This window comes from Carassius gibelio, chromosome B1, assembly GCF_023724105.1.
Source record: "Carassius gibelio isolate Cgi1373 ecotype wild population from Czech Republic chromosome B1, carGib1.2-hapl.c, whole genome shotgun sequence".
NCBI lineage: Eukaryota > Metazoa > Chordata > Actinopteri > Cypriniformes > Cyprinidae > Carassius > Carassius gibelio.
In genome coordinates this window covers 4,339,980-4,345,754 of record NC_068396.1, presented here as the reverse complement: position 1 = coordinate 4,345,754, position 5,775 = coordinate 4,339,980, and the positions used below count along the sequence as shown (strand labels likewise).

General features: G+C 37.4%; 1 long non-coding RNA gene across 1 annotated transcript; it reads left to right on the top strand.

The window, feature by feature from the left end:
* Positions 1-1,582: 1,582 nt before the first annotated feature.
* On the top strand, positions 1,583-4,662 carry LOC127949613 (uncharacterized). The gene is made up of 3 exons (XR_008152397.1): positions 1,583-3,020; positions 3,123-3,225; positions 3,583-4,662. It is a non-coding gene; the product is annotated as an uncharacterized LOC127949613 (long non-coding RNA).
* Positions 4,663-5,775: the final 1,113 nt, after the last annotated feature.

Below are 5,775 nucleotides of genomic sequence, written 5' to 3'. Positions count from 1 at the left end.
TTGTTAAATCACTCCGTAATTAGATGTTGTAGGCAACAGCTGGTGGCAGAGTGAAAACAAGCAATTAGTCTGATTTAGAAAATTCAGAATTTCTGAAAAAAATAAACCAGTGCTTGAAGTGTAGAAAGCAAGTGCTGTAATTGTATAATGTCTGGTTAGTTAGTTTATGAAGTAGTTAATAGAGTGAATGGGTGGCTGCTAGTGTATTCTACACTGAAAAAAAAATATATATATTTTTTTTTAAGGTAAGTGGTTGCAATCAATTGTTTAGGAGGTTGTTGAGGTGTCAATTGGTTTCTAGCATGTTCTGGGTAGTTCCTAAGATATTCTAAGTGGTTGTGTGGTGTCCTGAGTAGTTTTTAGAATATTCTAAGTGGTTTCTAGGATGTTCTAAGTGGTTTTAGAGTGTTTTAAGTCTGTAGTCTTGCTTACAGTCACAAGTAAAAGTGTGATATTATATGGTGGCCAAAATTATTAGAACACTAGCGCTGCAATTAAAAACTGAAAAATGCTGCCTTCGGAGGACACATTCCAAGGTAGGAAGGCACCAAGGCACGAGCGGGGCTCGAACCCGGGTCTCCGGCATGGGAGGGGATGCACTAACAAGGAGGCAGAGATATTTTAAGCAATTTTACTCACCGCCTGCGGTTCCAACACACGATTGTGACCCTTTTTCGTTGGGATTGCATTATCCTTAAGAAATAAACGATGTGCAAATCCGTCATCAAACTGGGCCTTGTTTGTAAAACAAGCATCTTCGAAATGCAGGGAACAAACAAAAAAACTTGCACAACTCCGTTGATGCTCTGTAAAAATAAACTCCATCCACTGGTCCCTTAATGCTGTTTTTTCTTTGGTAATCTGTGAAGGGTTGTCTTGCCCTGGCAACCAAAAACACACTTCTTTTGTGACATTTGGCGACGCTCTCGCTCTGATCAGTGAACATCTGTTGTGCTCTCAGTGCTCTGCTATACGGGAGCGTGCGCTCTTCCGGCAGAAGTGCCTCAGGACCCATATAAGGAAATTCCGCTCCATCTAACGTCACACAGAGCCATACTCGAAAAAAAACTTTCCGAAACTTGTGGCAAACCGGAAGGAGTATTTTTGGAACAGAAATACTCCTTCAAACGCACAAATTAATTTTTGAAACTTTGTCCATGTTTAGCATGAATCCAACTCTTTAACAGTGTAAAAAACTCAGTATGGATGAAATAGCATTTCACCCCCCCTTTAAACTAAAAAATAAAGATGGCATCTGAAAGCTGCGGTCGATGGTCAGTTTGTGTGTAAATGTGGGTTTTTGATTAACGTTTTCCACTTTCGATGTCATTTCTAGAGAGAAATTAATGTTGCAGTAATTACATATTCACTTAGTTATCACTAAAGCTCTCTATATTACACTGCCTCAGAAGTCTGTCCAAAATCTGTTTCATGAGGTGCCTTTGTGCAAAAACGCTGCCTGTAAAGTCATTTCCCCATACGGCAGTGAGGCCGCAAGTTAGCTGCCTACGTTTTCGAATGCAGCCTAGTATTTTCAGCATTTAAAAATGGTCTTTTTCCGTAACATATCATTAGGAAAAATCTGTTCACACTTCCAAATGTTTGCCATTAATTGTAATAATCCAGTGAGATTTTTGTTTGCGCAAGGAGTCTGACAGCAGCCAGTGCTCCAGACAGAGATCTGATCTGATCATCATCAGTCTGTCTGGACTAACATGAAGAAACAGAACAAACTGAGACAGACTCAATCCAGAAGAACTGTGGCAATGTCTCCAAAATGCTCCAAGAAAACTACCTGCAAAGCTACCTGAAGTACAATGTGCAAGTGCACCTAAGATAAAAGCTGCTTTAAACGCATAAGATGCAAAATAGTTTTTGTTTGTTTTATCCTGATGCATTCTAACATCTGAAGATAAACAAGACTTTATGAAATCCTCCGAAGATGTGTGAAGCTTGATGTTCCCAGGGTCCAAATGTGGCTGGAGTATGAAAAGAGCAATGTGAGTTCAGATGCTTTGTTTCCAGGATGATGTATCCTGCGGCTCATTGTGAGCGATTCATTCCGCAGCAGACAGGGATTGTCTCACATTCCGGAATATCATTCTGAAACGTCATGAGGTTTTATCTCACTTTGGTCCATGTTTCACTCTGGCACAGAGTCCAGTGAAACCAGCTGTCTGAAGTGTTGGTGTTTTGATTGGTCCAGTTTTGCTGCAGGCAGTACAATCACTGACAAAACAAATCAGTGACATCAAAAACAGAAAGTGAAAGAAAAATACCCATAATTCCTGATTCAACCATGGAAAAGAAGACAGATTCTGCTACAACAAACACTGATATGCTGTACAATGAAATATGTAATATGGAAGCCGTCAGTTTCCATCACTAATTGCATATTTTTATTTCACAATTCGAATGTTTCTTGGCACAATTCTGATTTAGTTTTCAACAGATCTGAGAAAAAGCCATGGTTATGAAATATAAACTGAGAATTCTGAGTTTACTTTTCTTCCCATGGAATGAAATTGTTTTAAAAATTAATTGTGACTTTTTATCTCTGAATTCTGACTCACATTTGAGACTTTATATATTTTTTATTTCACAATTCTGAGAAATTCTCTGCAGTTCAGAGTTAATGTCTTGCAGCGATTTTATATCTCACAATTGTGGATACCAGTTTAATCTTGGAAGAATTTGTTTGAGAAACGTTTGACTTCATGTTGAAATCTCTGACTTACACTTAGGCCCGTCTGAGCACAGCTTGAGTCAAAATATTTCAGAAAAAGTCTCCATTGCATACCTCATTGCTGAGAAACAATCGAGATATAAATGTTTCTCCTTCCTTTTAGGATGCCATTTATAAGTTCTGCCAACTTTTCTCCACTTTTATTGACAGTCTAAGGCTCATGCTGTGGGTCTTCATTGTGCTTTAAAGTTAAAAGACTGTCATTTTGTCACAGTAATTATGAGGACAAACAATTACAGCATCCCGCTGACGAAACAGTGATGCCAATCAAGAGGTACGTGGGCAAAAGACCTATTTTTGTGTTTTCCTCTGCTCTTGTCTTTATTTGTTTTAGCACCTCCCCATCATCACGATTCTTTCTGACTATGTTACTCAGCGGCGGCTCTTCCAGAAGCAAGTGGGAGCAGAATTAAAATGAGAGAGGAAAACTCATCAGTGAGCGAGAAGGGGAGATCAAATACGCCAATCAAGAGATGAGGGTATGTGCATGAGTTTGCATGTGTGTGCAGTTCTGCTGATAAACAAACTCGGCCATTAAAAACAGGACCTTGTTGTTGCATTTCTGAATTCAAGTACTGCTGCAGTAGAGATAGACATTTTATGTCCCACTCTAAAATTACCTACACTACTGGAACACCTACACTGAAAAAAAAAAGAAGAAAAATCACAAATAACTACAAAGAAACAGAAATCAACATACCAAAATAAATGGGAAATGCTGAAGTAGAAAGACTAAAATAGTATTACTTTCAAGATGTATTCCAATATTAATTATTTGTTTTTAAGTATTTATTTATTTATTTATTATTCATTCATTCGTTTTCTTCCCTTTTTAGGGGGAAATCTTTTTTTACTGTATGATATCTACTGTCTGTATGATATTAAAGGACCCTGGATTGAAGAAAATGCGTTTTAATGGATTTTTGCTAAAATTCTTAAGGAAAGTTATTCTTGGCATATTTTAAATACAGTATTGTTTTAAAAAATATTTTATGTTCACCAAGGCTGCATTTATTTGATTGGAAATACAGTAAAACATTCATGTTTTGAAAAATAATTTTCATTTAAAATAACTGTTTCCTGTATTTTATAATACAAATTATTCCTTTGCTCAAAGCTGTATTTTCAGCATCATTACATCAGATCCTCCGGAAATCATTTCTGATTATTATCAATGAAAAGATGAAAAGATCTGTGCTGCTTAATATTTTTCTGGAAACCGTGATTCATTTTATTTTTCTGGATTCTTTGATGAATTCAAAAGAACAGCATTTATTTGAAAAACTGTCCTTTTTGACTGATTTCATGCATCCATGCTGAATGAATATGATAGCAGTGATAGTTATAGATAGATATATCACAGTATTGTCAGTCTGGTGTTTTATATTGTTCAAACAACATTTAAGCGGTCTAAAGTCTTGCCAATTCACTTAGTGACAAATATTTTGGGAGGCTTCCCATTGCTTGCAGATGTGACCCTTGAACTTTGTAAACGCTCTAAATCATGTTATAGCCAAAGAAATTAGGTCAGTTTTTTTATACAGCCTTCTCCATAGTTTAACATCATTTTTCAGTGAACAGGATCTGTTGTTTAAAAATGCCAGCAAATCAAATCTGAAAATCTGAACCGGCTTCAGAAGTTCTAATATTCCTGTTATTTGTCAACTAAGCCATTTGATTCATGGTTTGTGTGACACAGTTTTCCTTTTTTAAGTGATTTTTTTATTATTCTTTTAAGTGGTGTCATCTGAAGACATTCTCCATCTCTTTGTCACTTTCAAGACTAAATAGAGCCTCTGGCTGTTTACAAACACATTTTAAAACAACTGCTATCATGTTCACTTTATTGTTTCTCCGAGCAGGACCATCATCAAGCTTCAATAAAGCATCTGTCATAATATAATAAAAGCTTTGAACATTTATCCACACCACCCTGATCTCTTCATGTCTCGTTTCTTTTCTGCATATACCACTCTGAAGGAAATCTGCCGAGGAAAACACAGTCACCGTTTGAGTTTGTTTGTGTCTGAGAGAGCCGGAGCATCAAATGACAGACAATTGCATGATCATCGACTCTGAATGCACTGGATTACAGGGTTAGAGAGCAAACTCTTGATGTCCATGAACACAAACAGCTTTGTGCAGCATCTTACAATAACTGTAGCCGTACCACAGTACAATCATGGTATCAGATGATAAAGATGGTACTTACCTGTACAACATGTACACGTCCCCTCAAAAAACATGGTAATACCATGGTATTATTTGATACTTAGTGTTGCATGCATTCAAACTTTATTTGTAAATAAAATGGTATTTTTTCAGTGCTTTGTTTATGAGATTACATCAGATATAAATGCACACATAGTATGGTATTGCATACTATATGTCAACATGCTAAAATTAAACCACATTAGCAACTCCAACCGCTCACATTCTGCAGTTTGATCGCAGTGTCTCTGCTTGTGGAAATGGTTTTGCACTGCAGAATGTAGCATGGTAATATTATTAGGTGGCAATGGCTTGAATTAAAGGGGGGCATTTAATGTAATGTTTTGTTGTGGATGAAGCTAATAGTGTTTAAGCATTATTACAGCAGTGCTGTAGAGAAGAGCTTCATTCCAGTCACATAAACTGTCGAAGGAGAATCTTAAGAGTATTACGTTCTGTAGGCGCTGAGAGCGTTCAGGGAATTGGTTTTAACATACTCGCTGCTTATTATGTGTGTTGATAAAAGGTAAACACCACACGTAATGAGACCCCCTAATAAACTCAGCCTCAGCCCACTCAGTCTCACATTGCTCATTTTCCACACTTGTTTACCTCCAAACAACCTTTATCTGTGCTCCTCTCTCCTCCAGGATTAGTCAACGTCTTTTGTGTCTTATCTCAGATGCGATGTTATCAGGGCCCTGGGAAATGCCAAGGGGGTGTTTGGTATCTCTGCTGCGGCTGGCTTGATTTCAGTCTCAAATGGACAGAGTTTCCTCTTCCATTAGGAGTGAGAGCTGATACTGAACAACAACATC